This window comes from Camelus dromedarius, chromosome 22, assembly GCF_036321535.1.
Source record: "Camelus dromedarius isolate mCamDro1 chromosome 22, mCamDro1.pat, whole genome shotgun sequence".
NCBI classification, from domain to species: domain Eukaryota; kingdom Metazoa; phylum Chordata; class Mammalia; order Artiodactyla; family Camelidae; genus Camelus; species Camelus dromedarius.
This window is the reverse complement of record NC_087457.1, coordinates 27189332-27209178: the sequence shown is the minus strand read 5'-3', so window position 1 is coordinate 27209178 and position 19847 is coordinate 27189332. Positions and strand designations below refer to the sequence as shown.

General features: G+C 49.0%; 1 long non-coding RNA gene across 1 annotated transcript; it reads right to left on the bottom strand.

Moving 5' to 3' along the window:
• Positions 1–11297: 11297 nt before the first annotated feature.
• Positions 11298–16898, bottom strand: LOC135318916 (uncharacterized). The gene is made up of 3 exons (XR_010377370.1): positions 15942–16898; positions 15433–15526; positions 11298–12043 (listed from the first exon to the last, which is right to left on the bottom strand). It is a non-coding gene; the product is annotated as an uncharacterized LOC135318916 (long non-coding RNA).
• Between the last annotated feature and the right edge of the window lie 2949 nt (positions 16899–19847).

Below are 19847 nucleotides of genomic sequence, written 5' to 3'. Positions count from 1 at the left end.
GTGTCCTTATAAGAGGAGGAAGTTTAGACACAGAGGTGGGCAGAGGAGGAAGGAGATGTGAAGAGATATGGGGAGCGGATGCTCTGGAACAGGGCTTTCCCTCACAGCCCTCGGGGGCATTCAACACCACCCACACCTTGGTGTGCTCGCTTGCAGCCTCCAGGGCTGTGAGACAATGTTTCTGCTGTTTAAACCGCCCAGTCTGTGCTGCTTTGTTACAGTAGCCTGTGGACAAAGACTGTCTCCTGCCACATCAGTAAACGAAGGATGTTATGGCCAACAAGCCGTCAACCACCGCAGTCACCTGCTCCCCACCCCCTGCCCCCCAACCCCCGGGGGGCCCCCTGGAGGGATTCAGGATGGAGGAAAACAGGGCACTGGCTCTTGATAGGAAAGATGTATATCAAAGGAATAATTTCAATAAGCCCAGACTCCTGCAACTTCTTATACGTAGAAAAGCACTAAAGGGGGAGGATATAGTTCAAGTGGCAGAGCGCATGCTCAGCACACAAGGGTCCGGGGTTCAATCCCCAGCACCTCCTCAAAAATAAATAAATAAATAAATAAATCTAACCCCCTCCCCCACCAACACAGACACACACACACAAAAGAAAGAACAGCACTAAATTCATTAACTTGAGGTGTCTGGCTTACTTTGATGAGCAGTAATCTTTTGATGTTCCCACCACCTGTGTTGTTGTTTTTTGTTTGTTTATTTGTTTGCATAAACGCCTATATAAACTGACTCTTTACTTACCTCTTCAAAACAGTCCCTCAGAGCTGTCTGAGAGCCTGTCTCCCAGGCTTAAGTCTTAGGTTTGTCCGCCAGATAAGACGTAATTCTCAACTTTGAGGTTGTGTGATTTTTTTCAGTCGACAAGCCCTGGCAGGCTCATATAGGAAGTCATCCTTGCTTTTCAGGAGCCATCCCCATGGCTTGGACTCCACTAAAATTTCAGGCCAAGACCATATTCACTGGCTGTTCTTCATACACACACACACACACACACACACAAACACACACACACACACACACACACACACACACAGTCAAATAATAACAACAACAGAGGATGGAGAGAAGGGGCAGTGAGGATGCTTCAAAAGCGCTGAATCCCGCAGTAGCCAGGCATCAGCTGGACCTCCGCTGAGCTCTCCTCAGTGAAGCAACAGGAGCGAGCCAGGGCATCCAACCTTCCTGCTCCCCAATTCAGAGCCTTTGTAAAAGCAGCATCAGGTTATTCAAATCTGAATGGTTCACGTGCTGAAACCAAAGGGGTTAAAAAAAAAAGTTTGAAATTCCCAAGGAATTATCCTGTCGGCACAGGAGATTTACCCACTGCAATTTTATTTATATTCCAGCATTCAATAAACATTTCTGTCCCACAAATTCATGAGAAGCAGCTTCTCCCCCAAATACGCAGATGCTAATGCATTTTCTGCCCCACCAGCCAGTGTTTTTGGAAAGCAAGCCCAGTCTTTGACAGGTAGGAAATTTGCATTTCCATTAGCGTGGTCTTTGTCAATTGTGAGTCATCAAAGCCCCAGAAGAACAGGGTTGCGGGGAAAGCATTGTATTCTAAAAAGGAGATTTTATTGCGTGGCTCCCCGGAAGGTACCAAAGGAGATAAAGGCTGCCAAACCGACCGGGCGGCTGAGAAACTCACAATAAGGGAAAAACTTATCAACGCACATGCCTGTCGCTGGGCAACCAGAGGGGAGACAAGTCTGAATGTGACTTTACTAGTTTGCAATTTACTATGTTTAACGTTAAAATACTAACACTCTTCGAGGGTGATAAGGGGTATGTGGCGCTGCCAGCCCAGGACAGCCGTTTCTCTCTCCTGCTCCATTAGTGGCTATGATCTTCTCATTTAAAATCGCTCCTGCCCGACCGCAGCGGCTCCGGCAGGGCGGTGGGGGGGCGGTGATTTGTGTGTGTGATTTGTTTTACTCTTTCTGTTGGGAAAGTCAAGACGCCCAAGAAAAATAAAAGCTCCCGAATCCCCGGCAGCAGGAAGAATGATGCCACGGTGCTGCTTCATTTGTTATCTTATTTGCCCTTCAAACTCGGCCCCCGAACACGCACACAGTTAAATAATTCAGCTGCTGCATTAAGTACTGGAAAGGAGCAGGCGGAGGAAAGATATTAGCAGCCCCGGGCCGGGAAGAGACGCGTTCCCGAAGAAGCAAGAGACTCCTCCAAAAGGACACCTTGGCCTTTCCAGGACTCTCCCAAGGCAGAGTGAAGCCTCCTTGTTTTAGAGATGAAGGAAGGGAGAGGCCAGAGGTGAGTGACAAGCGCAGTTATTAGCAGTGAGCAGGGTCTGAGGCCCCTCTTCCCTTGGTTCCTGGTACAGGGGTTCCTGGATCTGCTGCTGCTTCCGGACACTCCCCTCCTGCATTCATTGCTCAGATAATTATTGAGTGACTACTCCGCCTGGTACTGAGGATGCAAAGCAAATGGAAAGGGACCACATCCGCGCTCTCAAGGGAAGGCCCTCCATCTGAGTGATGGAGGCAGATGATAAATGAGGAAGCCAGCAAGTATACATGTCAGTGTCATTAGTGCAGGGTGCCATCAAGAGAGCAAAAGGACCCCGTGGAAGAGCAGGGCAGGGGCTGGTTTGGAGCTGGGGCTGACAGGAAGCTCTCTGGGGAGGTTAGCAGAGGAATGGAAGAGGACAAAGAACATTCTAGACAGTGCGAACGCCACTGCCAAGTCCCTCAGGCCCTTTCCAGCTGATTATTTCTGCAGCAGTTTCTCTGATCGCAAGTGGAGCAGAGCAGGAAGCCAGATCCTGAGCTCACGGACGGGAGTTCAGTTTCACTCCAGTTGCAGTGGGAAACCAGTGCAAGATTTTAGGCAAGAAACAACATGCTCTGACTTGTATTGTGTAAAGCTCCTACAGGCAGTGAGGGTGGCGTCCAGCGGAGCGAAAGTGGAGAGAGGTCATTGTGAGATTGTTGCAGCCAGGCTGCTGGGGTCTTGAAGGGGCCCCCGGATAGCTACTCCTCTTTCTTGCCTGTTTTGAATTGTTTAATAAGAAACAGTGCAGCAGCAGACAGAGGCTAAACTATCATCCTTAATGTGGACAGAGTAGAAGAGCCCAGAAATCTTCCTAATATCGATCCCCACCCTCCCCCTCAATGGGTCAGCGCCCCAGCCCACGGAGGGGAAGAGCTGGCGGCCCTCAGAGCATCAGCAGAGAGTACCAGCTCCTTGCCCACCGTGCTCCTAAGAGGAAGAAGGGGAAGCTGAGCGGAACACAGCCAGTCCTCGCTTCCCAGAGCTGCTAATCAGTCAGGGCTGCAGGCCGGGAGTCAAGGGCAGAGAGGGGCCGGGAGGAAGGGATACCCGAGCCTCCTTAACTGGAAGGACACACCAGTCGCGGAGGAGAGACGCTCTGCCAGCCCAGGAGAGTAAGAGTGAGGTGTCGGTGCTAGAGCTGGAGAGCATCTCAAGAGAACATCTGATCCTGTGCGAACTCAAAAATATTTATTGCCAGACACCATGTGGGCCATTCGAGGCCCCTGCCCCGGGGAGCCTGCAGCTTCAGCATCCCCAGGAGATGGTTAGTAATGAAAACGCTGGCAGTTGTTGGAGTCCTTCCCCACACTTGCCTCCCTGAGCAGAAATGAAGCTCCCCTCAGCCTCTTCCAGAAGGAGCTCCTGCTTCTCGGGCGCCTGAGAATAAGCCTCTGCCTCACGGGCGTCTTAACGTTTCTCTTTTACAAGTTCAACAACTTCCAGCTCCTCTGTAACCTCTGCTCATTTCTGCTTTTGATTTGCGGCAGTTTGACTTTATGGCTCTTAAAATTCAGAGAGCAAAGCACAGCGCGAAGTCCTGTCACCGAGCCTGCCCTCCACGGTGCCTGCGCGGCCCGGACGGCCGGCTGGTGACCCCGCGTGGCCCCCTGTTCCTCGCGGCCACACGCGCGCTCCCTGTCAGTGCCGGCGCGGTGCTGGCCGTCACACTCTGCTTCTGAGACCCAGTAATCCCCAAGGCTTTGTCGGCTGCGCTGTCCCCCACCTGGATGTGCATAAAATAGCTTGTATTCGGTCCTTAAAAGTGTGTTATCCATGTTACTACTGAGAGACACTTATTATTCATCAAACGTCTGTCTAACTTTAACTAGGGTGCGTTGGCTTATCCGCCTGTCTCTGGAACTTGGCCAGTTTGCAGACTTTTGCAGGAGTGTGAGGAGGGGGCCTCACTGCCTCCTCCAGCCTCACAGCGGGCCCTGGACGCAGCTCTCCTGGGCCTCAGGGGAGCAACCGGCCAGCCAGCGCCCTTCTCCCCTGCTCTGCTCTGAGCCTGTTACCCAAACTAGAGGTTCTGGGGACATTTCCAAAGCACCGCCAATCATGATGAGTAAACGCTTCCCGGAAGTGGGCTGGGGGATGAAGGCCAACTCCAAGGTCCCCTGACCTGTCCCCTGGCCCTTCGGCCCGTTACCCCCACCTCAGGCGCCCTCAGGCCATGCAGTTTCTTCGCTGATCTCTAAGGCCTGCTTGCTCACTGAATGCTGCTGGAGTTCAAGGCGAGCCACAGCCCTTCCTCCTCCTTTCAACCCATTTCATCTTTCTTCCAGTCAACGTTCTGTCTTCCTCAACCAGATTGCTCCTCTGGCCTGGCTCTGTCCAGTGGAACTTGCTGTGATATTGAAAATGTTCTAGATCTGCATTGTTCAAAATGGTAACAAGATATCCTTGGAATATGTGCTTATCAAGACTGAAGAACTGAATTTTACATTTTATTTAATTTCAGTTAATTTAAATAGCCACATGAATGAACTAAATTACAAGATCGCTGAGAAAATGGACACGTGCTCACCATCTCGCATGTTGCCTGGCAAACATGGGGTCTCAGGAATGAATCAATGAAGAATGAGCACGTGGAGCCAGGCCTTCTCTGATGCTGCTGCCTCTGCTCTCCCCACCACTGCGCTGCCCCCTCCTCTCCCGCCTCCTTCCCGTCCCCCTCTCTCTCCTCATCACCCCACACGTGCAGTTGCCTGTTAAACGTTTCTCTCGCTCTTCCCTTCTCGGGGCTGTGGAAACGCTCTGTTGTGGGTTAAACTGTGCTCCCCCAACCCCCCCCAAACTCACATGTTGAAGTCCTAACCCACCTCCGAACGTGACCTTGGTTGGAAATAGGGTCCTTACAGATCTAATTAGTTAAGCTGCGATACGGTCATGCTGGGAGGAAGGTGGGCCACTAATCCAATGTGACTGCTGTCCCGATAGAAGGGGGAAATTTAAACAGACACACACATAGGGGAATGCCAGGCGAAGATGCAGGCAGAGAGGGGAGGGTATAGCTCAGTGGTAGAGTGCATGCTTAGCAAGCGTGAGGTCCTGGGTTCAATCCCCAGTACCTCCATCAAAATACATAAACTTAATTACCTTCCTCCCTCAAAATAAAATAAAAGAAAAAGAAAAAAGAAAAACCGAAACAAAAAGAAAGAAAGAAAGCATTAAAAAAAAAAAAATGACGAGGGCAGAGCCTGGGGTGAAGTTTCCGCAAGCCAAGGAACACAGCGATGGCCAGCAAACCACCCGAAGTCGGGGGCCGAGGGGGGTGGGGGATGAGAAACTCAACCTGCTGACCCCGTGAGACAATTCACCCCTGTCGTTTGAGCTCCAGCCCCGCCTGTGGCACTTTATTACCGCAGCCTAGGAGACGAATGGACCAATTCCCACTCACTTTTTCACTGTAAGGGGATGAATTGGGACAGAAAGAAGCCTCACGTCCTTGAGAGGCCTTTAGGCAGAGGAGTCTATTGGATGGAGCTGGTGTATCTTCCAGGATGCTTTGCTGTCAAATTTTCCATCCCAGTTTTCCTTATGGGTTCGCACTTTGCAAGCTCCACTATTCTATTGTGTTTTAGAGCAGAGAACCCAGATACAATATTAATAGTCATTATCAAAAGCATTAGCAGACCCCTATTCCAGCTTGCTAGGGGCTCACAGAGCGCAGTAAAAAGCCATGGTCCTTATTTGCTGGGACACTGAGTCCAAGGCCAGCATGTTGATACTATGACGCCGTTTATTTTCATTTGCTAACTAACCCATCCAAGGAATTATTGAGCAGCTACTCTGCATTGTGTGCTGTGAGATATTTAGTCAAAGCCTTGAAAATTAGCAAAGAGGGCGACGTAACAGGAAGCACAATGTACTATTTCATTGCGGGAACTGCCTGTCTGCTGGGGGCACTGGGTAAAGAGCCACGTGCCAGCACCTCACGGTGACTAACCAAGGGCGGAGAGGGGCAGGAGAGCCTGCCCTCCATCTCTGTCCCCTCCCTCTGGCTCTCTCCCACCACAGCCTGTCGCTGCTGCCACCTTAGGACACTGCTCTCCTGCAACTCGGCAGCCAAATGGAGAAAAATGCATCTTCTCTGCTAAAAGCTTGCCTCCTCACCAGGCCCCCGTGCCGACAACCGTGTTCTGGCAGAGTGTGGCCCTGACTGCCACAGGCAGGTGAGCACAGCCACCAGGAGTTGAGGGGGGAGGTTCTCAGCCTCTCCCTCATCCAAAAGGCAGCCGCTCCCGCAAACCCGAAATCAAAGCAGGTGCCTGCTGCGCGCCAGCTGACAGCCTTTATAAGACAAAACAGCAAAAGCCACTGCCGGCTTGTGACCGGGAGACCTTCCATTCAAATGCACGACTCCCAGGCGTCCTCCCGGCCCCTCCCGCCGACCCTCAGCTGGCCCCAGGAACCCATGTCCTTGACCGACAGCTCAGGCGGGCGACCTCCCCGGCGGTGGCTGGCCACCTGGTCAGCTCTCCCCTGCCTTCTCGACAAGGCCTGGGCACTCTTGTCTTTTCGGTGAGAACCAGTCCCACCTGTGGGATTTTCCCTCATCTCTGTGAAGTGCAAAGGGAAAAAAATGTCAAGCCAGGAGTATTTAAAATGAAAGCCAAGAAGCTTGGCCTCCTCTTGGGAAAGCGTTCTCCTCCTGGGACTGGCTTTGCTGTGCCAAGTTCAGAAGAGAAAAGCAAAGGCAAGAACAGAAGCCCAGGGGCCGGCAGGTGGCTGGCAGGGCAGGTGGCCGGGCCATCCTCTCCACGGGGCCGCATCTGGTGGCTCAATGAGACAGGACCCAAGAAGGAAGCGAAGAAGTGTAGCTGCTGTCACCACCGAGAGCTCCCTGATGTCAGGTTGGAGCCAATCTGAGGCCAACTGCGTAGACTTGTTGGACCGACTCTCCCACTCTCTGAACCGGAGAGCATTCCACCTTGCACGTTTGCATCTTTAGAGGCTTAGTTAATTGACAGCGATTAAACGCCTTGAAATAAAAAAACTGCTAGAATAGCACCTCTCATGAAGAGAGGTCACGGCTCTGGCCTTCCTGCTGAGATGCTGGGATCATAATTCAACACCAGTCACTAATTTTAGTGTGTGGCCTCGATATTTCTGTTTCTCTGCATTGCAGGCAGTGGACTAAAAGGGCCTTTTGATTTCCTGCACTTTGTCTGAGGGATGGACCCATTCTGGCACGTCCTGTTCTTTCGTGTTCCCTCTCCAGCCGCCGGGCCTCTGGCCATGCTGGGTCCTCGGTCCGCAGAGCCCCCCTCCCCACCTGCCGCCCCTCCCCCATCTAGCAGTTTGCTCAGGCCTGTCCTTCTGGCCTTACAGTGGACACTGTCCTCCAGGAAGCCCATCTGTCCCCTGAGCTGAGACCCTCCCCTGTGGGCTCCCTGTCCCTGTCACGATACTGCCTTTGTCCCCTTTTCCTGATTCTGCAGACAGGGCAGGAACCGTGGCTTGGTTGCCCCCAACAGCCCGCACAGCATCGGCACAGGGTAGGTGCTCAGTGATTACCTGGTGACTGAAGAAGTGAAAAGTGCTGGCAGCGTGGTTGATATCAAGACGTTAATGAAGCAGGGAATAGCCTCTTTCTTTATTTCACGAGTCTGCAAAGAAACCACAGCCCCCAACACCTTTTTAGTGGACCTGGACTGCTTTAAGGGAACCCAGGTTCTCAGCTTCCCAAAACTGTTCGGTCCAAGAATATGCTGGCGTCGGGCTGTGTTTACCCCCGACTCCATCCCCTTGTGCAATTGTCTCTTCAGTGAACAAAAGCCAGACCTTGCTCACATTGTGTCTATATGAGAGGACGGGCGTGCGCTAGACCTACTGTGATGAGCATTTCACGATGTCTGTAGGTCAGTCTTTATGCTGTCTACCCTAAACTCACATGTGCTGTGTATCAATCATATCTCAATAAAACTAGAAGAAAAAAAAAAAGGAAAGCTTTCCTGTCACTTATCCTGAATCGCTCAGGAGTGTAAATATCTCTGGGACACCAAAGAAGGGACAATTCCAGAACGCTCTGTTGCTAAAGGCGCCCTGAGGACAGGGCATGGAGAGCTTCAGGCAGACTTTGACGGGCGCAGTTTACCTGGACAGGAAGCCAGGCACATTCCCCGCCGCCCGCCATCTCTGCACCCACCGGCTACCTCCCCTCCATCGAGGCCACATCCTGGCCATATCAGGATTCACATTCAGAACTGAGATGGTCCGTTATGGGGACTCATACTTCTTCTGTGAAATAATGTTCGATTTCGATGACTGACGTGAGAGTGAAGACTGGCTTTGTCATTTCTGTTACATAAATTGGATGAGCTAAAATCTGCAGCTCCAAGGTTTTAATAAAATATGTACTTAAAAGAGGTAGACAATATAAAATATGCTGGCAAATAAATCTTTTAATATGATTTAAACATAATTAAACATTTGAGCTGTTTATGTAAAGATGTGTGAAGAGATACAGAGTGTTTCAAAATTCTTTTAGGGGCTCTACAGGCAAAAAGATTGGGGCCACTGCCTGATTCACAGGTGAGGGGCTCAAGAGGGCAGGAGGACCCCAAATACCAGAGGAGGGAGGACACCAGATGCCAGCCATTCATGATGACAAGAGACAAGCAGACAAGCTGAGGAGGATGAATTAGCGAGAGGTGCACAGAGAGGACAAGACACCCTGTCATAGAGAGATTACCTAACATGAATAGTAGCTCCTCCCCCATTTCCTGTCCATTGCGTATTTCCAAGGTGTTTCTTGGCATTTCTCCTTGTGTTTGCAGAGCCCAGAGAAGTAATGGGCTTTTTAAAAAAGAAAGGAAAGGTGTTCAAAAGACTGAGGAAAGAATTCTGAGCTTGCAGAGAGGATGAACCAGAGAAATCAAGTCTTTGAGCAATTAAAATAAATAATAAATAAATAAATAAATTAGTTATTTCTTTAAAAAATCTTGAGGGTAGAAAACTAGGCTTTTTTCCAGGAGTTCCATGAATTCAGGGAGACCCTCAAGTCGGGTAAGAAACCAATTACATCTTTATCCTCACTAACCTCTAGCTGAAATTTAGCATTTCCTTTCATTATAAACGCGGGTGCTGAACCACGGCAGTGTTAGCAGTGTCTGTGGTTTATTCCCAATAGAAATCACAGATGTTTTCATATCTAGTTGCTGCAAATATCTCAAAATATTATTTACCCTATCGCTGTTTCAAAATTATGGTGGTTATTAAACCCAGGCTGGATCTTGTTATTTAACTCATTAATTTTAAAAAGTACATATTTTCTCTATCACAAGTGAGTTTTAAAAACATTTTGATGATTGTACGTCAATACAACTGCTTTCCATTGTAATCCTCCGTATCTTATTTTATGCATTTAAAAATATTGTTCTGGGAAGGGATCCGTAGACTGCCAAAGGGGTTCTTGGTCCTCTGAAAATTTAAGAATCCCTGCTTTAAAACCACACTTGGAAAAATCTTTGTGTGTGTTTCTGGTGACAGCAGCTAAAGAGGGAAAAAGCAGCAGCTACACTGGAGAATGGCAGGAGGCGAGGCTGAGGACAGGAAACAGCCCTGGGAGACTTGCTGGTCACACTCTGGGTCTCAGTGAAGGAGCGGCCTGTCCTGGGTTTCCCAGGAGGACCAGCCTCAAACCTGGTGACTAAGCACACAGGCCCCCATCTTCTAACACAGACTCAAGTCCTAGAAATGCCCCTGGAGAAAGCGACCCCAGCACCCGAGGCTTCTCACAAAAATCTCAACCACGTGGACCCACACGGTGTTCTAACCCAGCAAGGACCCAGGATGGCAGAAGTGAGTTTGAATCCCATTCATCAGTCTCCTCTCAGCTTTTGTGGGGTCCAGCGTCTGAGATCATCCAACAGGGCGGGCGTCCACTTTACCTCTGCCCTGGACCAGGAAACAAGCCATAAATAAGCACCTCCAGAAGTCAGACAGCCTGGACCTATCAAAATAATTCAGTGCAGCCAGCAGCATGAATTACCTGCTAACACAAAGTCATTTTATTCCCACATTCCCCCCCAGAGGAAACAGGGGAAGCTCATTTTTCTGGCAGGAAGGGAAAAGGGGAAGCCGTTTTTCTTAGGAGGCCCTGGGGAGCAATGGAAAGACCATGAACTTGGAGGTCCGAGCTGGGTTTGAATTCAGGCCCAGGGAGAGTTAATAAACATTTGCACACCGGAGTCTCCTTGTCTATGAAATGATGCTGACCCACCAGATGGCAGGAGGCTGGAAAAGCCCACCAGCTTCCTCTTCTTCCTTCCTCCACAATAAAATAGAGGAGTCCTTCCCCAAGAAAAGGCAGCAAGAGGTGTCTTCTCCAGAGGAAAGACTACAGAACTAATAAAATTGTGTGCTTGTTAGGAGCCAAGCCCATCTTTCTCTTTCTTTCATCAAACTTGAACTTCCTCCTCAAGGTTGTGTGCCTCTCTCTTCTGCCAGAAATCTCTCAGGTTTCCTCTCTAGAATCGATCAGACCTTGGGGAGCAGCTAAGATTTGGAATGCCACAAAGCAGAGCATCTGTCTCACAAGCCTGTCAGAAGCAGGGGGCTTCAGAAACTAGGGTCCCCAAGACTGCCTGGAGGGAGGGGACAGTGGGCTCAGAGCTCCCAAGGGCTTCAAGTAGGGGGGTTAAGAGGTCCAAGATTTGTTGACTGGGGTGAGCAGAGCTCCCCCCAAATTAAGGCACCACAATTTTGCCAGCTTTTGATCTCTGCTGGCAAATAATGATGTTTTTTTTTGTTTGTTTCTTGGGTTTTTTGTTTGTTTTGTTTTTGTTTTCGTTTTTCAGTTTTATGAGGTAGAATTCTTACAATTTGACTGCACATATACAATATACTGTATGTAAATACATATACACAATATACTGTACATACTTTTAAAATTTACATATATGTACTGTTCATTGTTTCTAAGAACGTTTAGAGCTTTAGCTTTTTAAACTTACATAGTTATCAAAGGATTAAAGCCAACCACAAAATAAGAATTAATTCAGAAAGGTACATACACCCTACTATTAACAGCATCATTATTTATAATTGCCAAGATATGGAAGCATGATGATGTGTTTTTAATCAGTCATCACGAATTCAGTTTTCTTATTTTCCCTTCAAAGTATGAATCCATAGTAAAATATCTGAGAGTCCCTTTGGCGTCTTCTGTTTATTTTTCTCTTCCCATTCAAATGAAAATAATTTTCACCTCCCATTGGAGGACACTTTTCGAAGTGGACTTTCGCTGGGTGCCCTGATGGGCGTCTGAGTCCATCACAGGGAAGCACACCTGGCCACACACTTCCAGGTGCCAGCACCGTCTCCTTCCAGGCCCCGCAACACTGGCCAGCTCAAGTTGCTCTCCTTTACATCTCAGGTTCTTGTGACATGTCTTTGGTTTGGTTGCTTTATTTTTAATACTTTTGCCAGCAAAGATCTACAGTCTTTTTGAACCCTTTTTTGGATTGCCCCTTGGTCTGCTCCCCTTGGACCATCATATTCATGGTTTATTTGGAAACGAAGCCTTGTGATCCTGTGGAATCCACAGTCTTCGCCCTCTTTGTGGAACAAGTACTCGGCTTATTTATTTAGGCTGCGAGATGCCCCTGCTTTCATCCAGGGGCTGTCGCTTTGCAATTCTCGGTTCCTAAAACTGGAAGAGATGGTCTGTCGGGTTTAGTTGCTCCTTCTTATCCTGATCTCATTGTGTTATTATTCCCTGTTTCTCTTTAAAAAAAAAAAAAAAAAAAAAGCTTTATTGAAATATAGTTCGCATGCCATGCAGCTCACCTATTTAAAGTGTACAATTCAGTGTTTTTTAGTATATTCACAGAATTTGTGCAAACATCACAACCATCAATTTTGAAACATTCTCATCTGTCCAAAAGGACTCCAATGCCATTAGCAGTCTCTCCCCATTTCCTCCCCACCTGCCCTCACCCCCACCCTCCAGGCAACCACTGATCTATTTCTGTCTTTATAGATTTCCCTATTTTGGATATTTCATAGAAATGGACTCCTACGATATGAGGTCTTTTGTAACTGTCTTCTTTCACTTAGCATAGTGTTTTCAAGGTTTATCCATATTATAGCCTGTATCAGTGCTTAATGTCTTTTCATTGCTGAATAATATGTGGACATACCACCTTTGATTTATCCATTCATCAGCTGAGGGCATTGGAGCTGTTCTAACATCTCTTCCCACCTTTTGCATCCAAGTCCTGTAGATTCTCCGTCCTGTTGTAGCTTTTGGACCTGTTTTCATTCTTCTATAACCTCTGTGGCTAAAGTTAGGTTCCTACTATTGTTTGCCTGAACTTCACAAGACCCCCTAACTGCTACCTCCCTTTCCCCATGGAAACTTTTCTAAAATGCAAATAATGGATTTAAAAATTACAATACCACTACTGATGCAGTGAAATAATGCACTCATATGTTGCTGGTGGGGTTATACCTTTCACAACCTTTTTGAAAGGCAATTTGGCCATCTGTATTGAGAGCCATTAAAAAAAAATACAGCCTTTGACCCAACACTTTCAGTTGCAAGAATCATTTTTGTAAAGAAGCAATCAGAGATACAGAGAAAGATTTATGTGTGAGAATGTTCTCTGCATCGTTCATTCATTCACTTACTTATTCAATAAATCTTGACTGCTCACTGCATAGAAGGCACTGCTATTATACTTTTAATAACTAAATATTGAGGGGACTTAAGAATTGTCCAGTTAGAGGGAATTGGTTAAATAAATTTACTTACAGTAATATGATAGAATACTATGTAGTCATTAAATACCATGCTTTTTGAAGGTTAGTCAATGACATGGGGAAATCCATATTAAGGGGAAAAAGCCAGTTTCAAAGTAGTATATAAAGAATAATCCCAGCTTTGACTGTGATATGTTTATACAATGGAATACTATTCAGCCATAAAAAATAATAAAATAATGCCACTTGCAGCAACATGGATGGACCTAGAGAATGTCATTCTAAGTGAAGTAAGCCAGAAAGAGAAAGAAAAATACCATATGAGATCTCTCATATGTGGAATCTTAAAAAAAAAAAAAACAGAAACAGACTCATAGGCATAGAATACAAACTTGTGGTTGTCAAGGGGGCAGGGGTTGGGAAGGGACAGACTGGGGTTTCAAAATCTGTAGATACTGACAGGCATATGCAGAATAGATAAACAAGATTATACTGTCTAGCACAGGGAAACATATACAAGATCTTGTGGTGGCTCACAGCGAAAAAAAACGTGACAATGAATATATGTATGTTCATGTATAACTGAAAAATTGTGCTCTACACTGGAATTTGACACAACACTGTAAAATGACTATAACTCAATAAAAAAAAGTTAAAAAAAAAAAAAAAGAATAATCCCAGTTTTGAAAGGAGAAGTACACACACCCACTGAAAATAGTAACAGTGGCTATCTCTAGGAAATAAGATTATGAGTGATTTTTATTTTTCAGACCGTGTTTGTATATATTTCTGATTTTTAACAATAAACAGGAAAAATAAATATGACCTTGCCTCCATTCTACATGAAACCCATCAACAGTTCTTCCTCACTCGTGAGTAACTGCTCCAGCATCCCCTCCCACCAGCATCTCCAAAACCCTGCCACTTCCCCCATTGTAGCTTGTGAAGTAACCACGTCCACCTGCCATTTTAGAGAACACGGGAATCTTCCCCACCTTGGGACCCCTCCCCACCGGCACTGCCCCTCCTGCACTGCTTCTCTGTCTTCATTCACTCGACAAACACTTACGGGGCTGCCACTTCCGTGCCAGCAAGGACACAAGGGTCAGGACGGCAGACAGAGTCTGAATGAGCTGATGATCATAATGTTCTCTGCTTTCTAGGATTAACTGAGAATCCAATGAGGACAGAAATACGTAAAGCTTCTAGCAACTGGCTTATGGGTTTCTGTTAAATTATATAAAGTTGCTTTCTGATATTGGGGCTGAAGAGCAGTTAATAGGAAAGTAAATGTCGAAAATGTGTCACTAGGCACTTAAACTTAAGCTGAGGACCTGAGCTGGGTGCCTCCTCAGTGCACGACTCCACCCACCCTGGCTGAGGTTTTAAGCCTGTGACCCTCAGGAGCCTTGTCTCACTCACGTCATATCCCCCATGGGGCCTAGAACGTAACTATTTAGCTCAACAAATATGTACTGAGTACCTTCTGTGTGCCAGGAACTGTGCTGGATGCCCAGGCTACACAGTTGGCCAGAGGAACCCAATTTTTGGCCTCACGGGCATGACATCACTAAATAGAGAAGAAGTGACCGGAGTCCAGACGGGTGAGACTCAGTGCCCTGAAGGGGGCTGTGCTTTGGGTGGTATGAGTGTGTTATTTGCCTCGGAAAACGCCTAGCCCAGAACTCCGGCTTTGGTGTAATTTTGAGAGAAGACGGTACTTTCTTAAGATGCCCCTGATTTTCCGTGCTGGCTTCTGTGGACAGCAATACAGCTTCACATTTGTGAAATTCGCTAAGCACGGTCCACTCTAATGCATCGTAAGGCATTTTGTGACATCCTGGCAGCTCTGTTACAGATCGTTCTTCCAACCAGGAGAAAAAAAATAACAGCCCAGGAACAGAGCGGTGTGGGTTCTCGGCAAGTTTCCATTCTACCCTCACCTGGAGCTGTTAATCATCACGCTTGCTTCTTTCCTGTCCCCTAGATGCCGCTTCCGAGACCACGTGAGTTTCCTGGTGAGCCGCCCTCTCTCGGCCCTGGGATGGATGGCCATTCGACAGAATGCCAGCTTTTTCTACCCTCCCAGCCAACTAGGAGGCTTGACTTTCTGTCCCCTGGGGAAAGTGACAGGAGAAAGCCTTTGTAGATGCTTGTGTTCTCAGATCTCGTGTCATGGGCACTGCTTTCCCGGCGAACAGCCGCTGAGTGCACCCTGTCCTTCACCGTGGGGGCGACCGTGGTGGCTCAAGTCCAGGTACTGGTCAAAGGGCCACAGCGATGAATGTGGACACCCGGGGTGCACGGACAGATCCAAGCACCAGGACGTCCCTGGTCCTGCCCAGAAGGTGCCGGGGTTACCTCCCCTCCACCTGCTGGCCCTCCTGACCTCAGACGTGCCCTTTACTCACTGAGCTCTGGCCTTCCGTGCCACGTGTCCTCTTTTCCTGGGATCAGCATCTCTTCTTGGCTTAGATTCTCCCTCCTGCCTGTGTGTCCTGGACCCTGGGAGGGGATCAAGAACGATGGAAGAGGACGATATGGCCATGGGGTCTGCGAGGACCGATCTGGCCTATTTTGAAATGTAAATTTGGTTTTAAGTCATAAAAAGGCTATAAAAACCTTACACTAAAGAAGGAAAACTATCCATTCGGGGGCCTAATCCCGGCCCCGTTCTGCCCGGCTTGGCTCTCTCATTATACTTGTATAATACAGTATGGTTTCTATTCAGCCTTTCCTTCCTGTTTTTATACTTTTTCTCGCTTCACTGACTTTATTATCGGCAGGATTTTGCAGCGATTTTTTTTAACACAGCCATAAATACTATTCAATTCAACAAATGCATACAAATGGTTTCCATTAGAATTTTAATCTACTCTCAAAATGAAAGAAAAGCTTAATATAAATCTTTTTAAATTACCAGAACATAAACGCAGACTGGGACAGCTCCACCTCGACTGCGCACAAGGGGTCACATCCCGCTGTCCCCGCTCATAAATTAATTGAGGTCTCTCGCCGCCGTCAACGAACAGTGCATCCCGGAAAGATCATATCTGTCAAGATTTCAGATTGGTTTCCCTCAGACTTTGTAAAAGTCACAGCTTACAATACGTTCATTATGCAATGAGAATGGCTGTCTCCCCAACTGGAAAGAAATAGGTGTTTTTGTTCTGTTGGACCAAGATTTACAGAAAGCAATTTTCCTCCATGCAGGAGATACGGCAAACCTGCTGGAGAAAAAAATGTCATTTCACAACTTCTTTCATTTCATCACCTTTTTTACGGCGAGATGTAGATTCTGTCTCCTGTGCGAATGGGCTGCGGTGACATTCAATGGCTAAGTGGGGTAGTCACCACTGAGTGCAGGGGCTGAGCATGCCTCCCGCCTCCAAGAGGTTGTCCTGTCTGGAAAGGTCCTACCGCGCCTGCTAGCCCGAGGGAGTGAACGTCTGAGCCGCTCAAGCCCTCGACCAAACTTGAACTTACAAACTCGTTTGAGGCCCTTCAGTCCTTCGCCACCAGTGGAAGTGGCCTCAGTTTCCCTCCGGTTCGCTGAGCCCCAAACCACTCGCTCCATCCTTGGCCGACGTCAGTGCACTCTCAGGAGGACGGCTGAAGGGCAGAGTTTGGGCTGAGGTTGTTTTTTTTTTTCTTTTCCATTTCCTCGTGTCATAACCTAATGCTGTTCTAGCAAAGCCTCTGCATATTAAATTGCCTTTTAGCCACGGGGAAGGGGGTGGCATGATCCGTGGAGAAGAGGCCCCTCATGTAAATGTATGATGGGCTGACACTCTCCCTGGAGGAGAAAGGGCGAGATGAGCCCGGGGACCAGGGTCAGTAAGCCCCAGGAAACGTCACTCTCTACAGCCACTTCTTTCTCCTTGAGTCAAGAGCCACTGTTCCGGGCTCCTCGCCTGCAGCGGCCCTGTTCCAGGCTGTCACCGCCTGTGCTCTGGGCCATGGTGGGCAGCAAGGCTGTGGAGGTCTGGGGAGCTGCACACGGAAGCACTTTGGAGCCTGAGAGCATCTCTGAGGGTGGAGTACCAGACAAGAAAGCGAAGATGAAACGAAATCTCTCTCCTACCAAGGGGACAAGCCTGGGCCTCGGGCAGCCATCCGTACTGATGTCTCCCACCTGGGCAGCCACTTAGCTGATCCTGGTGGGGAGGGCAGGGCCGCTGGAAAGCCTAGTGGGGCATCGTGTCTCTGGGCTGGTGAGACTCTTGCAAATCTTTCTACAAATGATGGTCTCTATCCACATAAAGTGGCAGAGCGGCCTCTTGGCTGTGCTGCGTGGCGCTGGCTGCTCCAGCGCTTATTTCTTGATTCTTCGCCCGTTGGCTTTCCATTCGCAGTGACCCCAAGCCTGCACAACTGCAATTACTAAGTGAGAATAGAAATTCGTCTCTGCCTCGAATTCTCAGGAAAACGGGGTCCAGAGCGAGCCCAGGTTCCCCACATTGTCGTGTTATGATTGTCTTTCTGCCACGCGGGCAAGACACCTGGCCAAGCCCAGGTTGCTGAGGGGCGTTCCCGGAGGGGAGGTGTCTGCAGTGCAAGGTCCTAGGGTCCTGGGTGAAACAGGAGTCTTCCTGAGACAGTCCAGGACCCTCGGGCAGAGAAGTGGCGCCAGGAGGAACCAAGGCGTAAAGCAGGAAGCTGAGTACGTGCTTCCTTGGATTCTTGGGTTAAGTGCAAAGATGGCTGGGGACCACGTGACTACAGAAACAGACAGAGCAGGGCGGAGTGGGGAGGGGGTTAAGTCAGGAGGACAGCTCAGAAGTTCACCCAAAATGTTGAGAAAATTCACGCTGTGGCCCCTGATGACCACTCCAGGGGCGGGGCGGCTTTTCGGGTTTTATTGTTCATTGTGGCAAAGCACATACAACATAAAACTGACCTTCCTAATCATGTGTAAGTGTACGGTTCAGTGTCTTCACACTGGTGTGCAGCCCACCTCTAGAACTTTTTCATCTTGCAATCTCTCATCTCTCTGAGCCTCCAGTCACCCTCACTATGGACTTGTCCCCCGACCTGCTCACTAACTCTTGGAAAACCAGTGGCTCTCCCTCCCTTCCATCCTCACTGGCCCCAATTACTGTGCAACTCTGAGTCCACACTGTGTCTCCAAAGCTGGAACTGCCCTGTCCCCCAGCATGTGCCCCACCCCAGGAAAAGATGAGTCCAGTGTCTGGAACTTAACAATCTGCCCCCACTGCGCCTGGTCTGACCATGATCAGCCCTACTCTAAGATAAGAAAGCTTCTGAGGGTCATTCCGTAGGGGCATCATTCACAGAGAAACCATAGGATGGTGCTCCCAGGCACCACAGGACATGACCCCTGCCAGGCAGACTACTGGGAGCTATAACAGTAACTGGGGGGTGAGGTTGCAGCAGGGTGGGGAGTCAGGTTGAGTCTCTCTGAAGAGTAAGACTTGAGCTAGTTCAGTGATGAGACGAGCGGATGGGAGGACACTCCCATCCAGGAAGAAGAAATAGAGAGTCTTGCCGCAGTCTGACCTGGGAAAGAATGTTCAGGAAATGCAACAGAGGCCAGCAAGGCCAGAGCATCAAGAATAGGAGGGTAAGAGGGAGGCTAGAAATCCAGCCGTGGGTGGAAAGCTGCAGAGAACGGTACCCACGTGCCTGCTTTAGCTCATGCCACTTAGCCCAGTATTCTGGCACGGGCTCAGAGTTGGGAAGCTGTGTTCTCATCCCGGCTCTCCCTCTAAAGCTGCAGAAGTCTGCGCACGTGGAAGTTCAAGAAGGGACGATCGTGAACTCTAATGTTCTTCAGCAACAACTGCGTGAAGCTGCTCACCCATGAACGCAGATTCACCCGGAGCCACAAGACTCCGAGCGCACAGGCACCACGCTTGCATTTCAACAGCCTAGAATCCTCCCCTGCAAACCCACTGCCGTGCCTGTGAGAGTGGAAGTCTGCCAGCCGCAGCCGGGGGACACTAACAACTCACTTGGCCAGTGAGCAGTGTCACGGTTGTGTCCAAGCGAGGACAGGCAGGAGGAGAGAGCGGTAACAGGCAGGACGCCCACTCTCAGACAATGAGGCTCTGAGTCCTGACTGAGCAGGAGTCTAAATTGAAACATCATCCCAGTTCAGCAGAGTGATCGCACGAAAGCAAGTTGGAAAAGCATCAGACAGCAGGTACCAGGGAGGGCTGCCCGCGCCCGAGGCTCCAGCCAACTTCCTAATTGGACCAAATCACATCCAGCGTTCGGAAGCACCAAGTTCACTGGCTGCACCATCGCCAGGGGCTGAATCAGCTAATCCCTTACTCAATTAAACAGGGTTCCCCAGGCGGCATGGAGGGGTCGGGGGACTGACTCTTGTGATCCTCTCTGGCTCTGAGACCCGCTTCCAGGCTGCAAAGCGCAGAGCTTGGAGCTCACATCCAGGCCTCCGCCTCCGCGGCTCCTCGCCACATGCACCCCGGACCCTATTTAACCCGTGGGTTCTGTGATGGGAGAGGACCGCTGCACGCTGAATCCTATCCGTGCCTGCACACCCGTTACACAGTGAGAATGTGCCATGATGTTTGGCAAAGAACTCCCCTCTTTGGTGGGGGGGGGCAGCCTGGGGGGGTAGGCACATGTCACAGTGCTGCTCAGTACCTCCTTTCTGTGAATTTCACAAGCCGGACCTGCCTTTCAGAACCTTCCCTCTTAAAACTGCTTAATCAAAACGTGCAGCGAAGATTGTATTCGGCAGCCAAGGGCTGGATTTACTCATGGGTGCATATCTGCCGGGCACGTCTCTTAACCCAGTTTGCCCCTTCCTCCCGCTTGTCGTGGGCGTGACATGGCG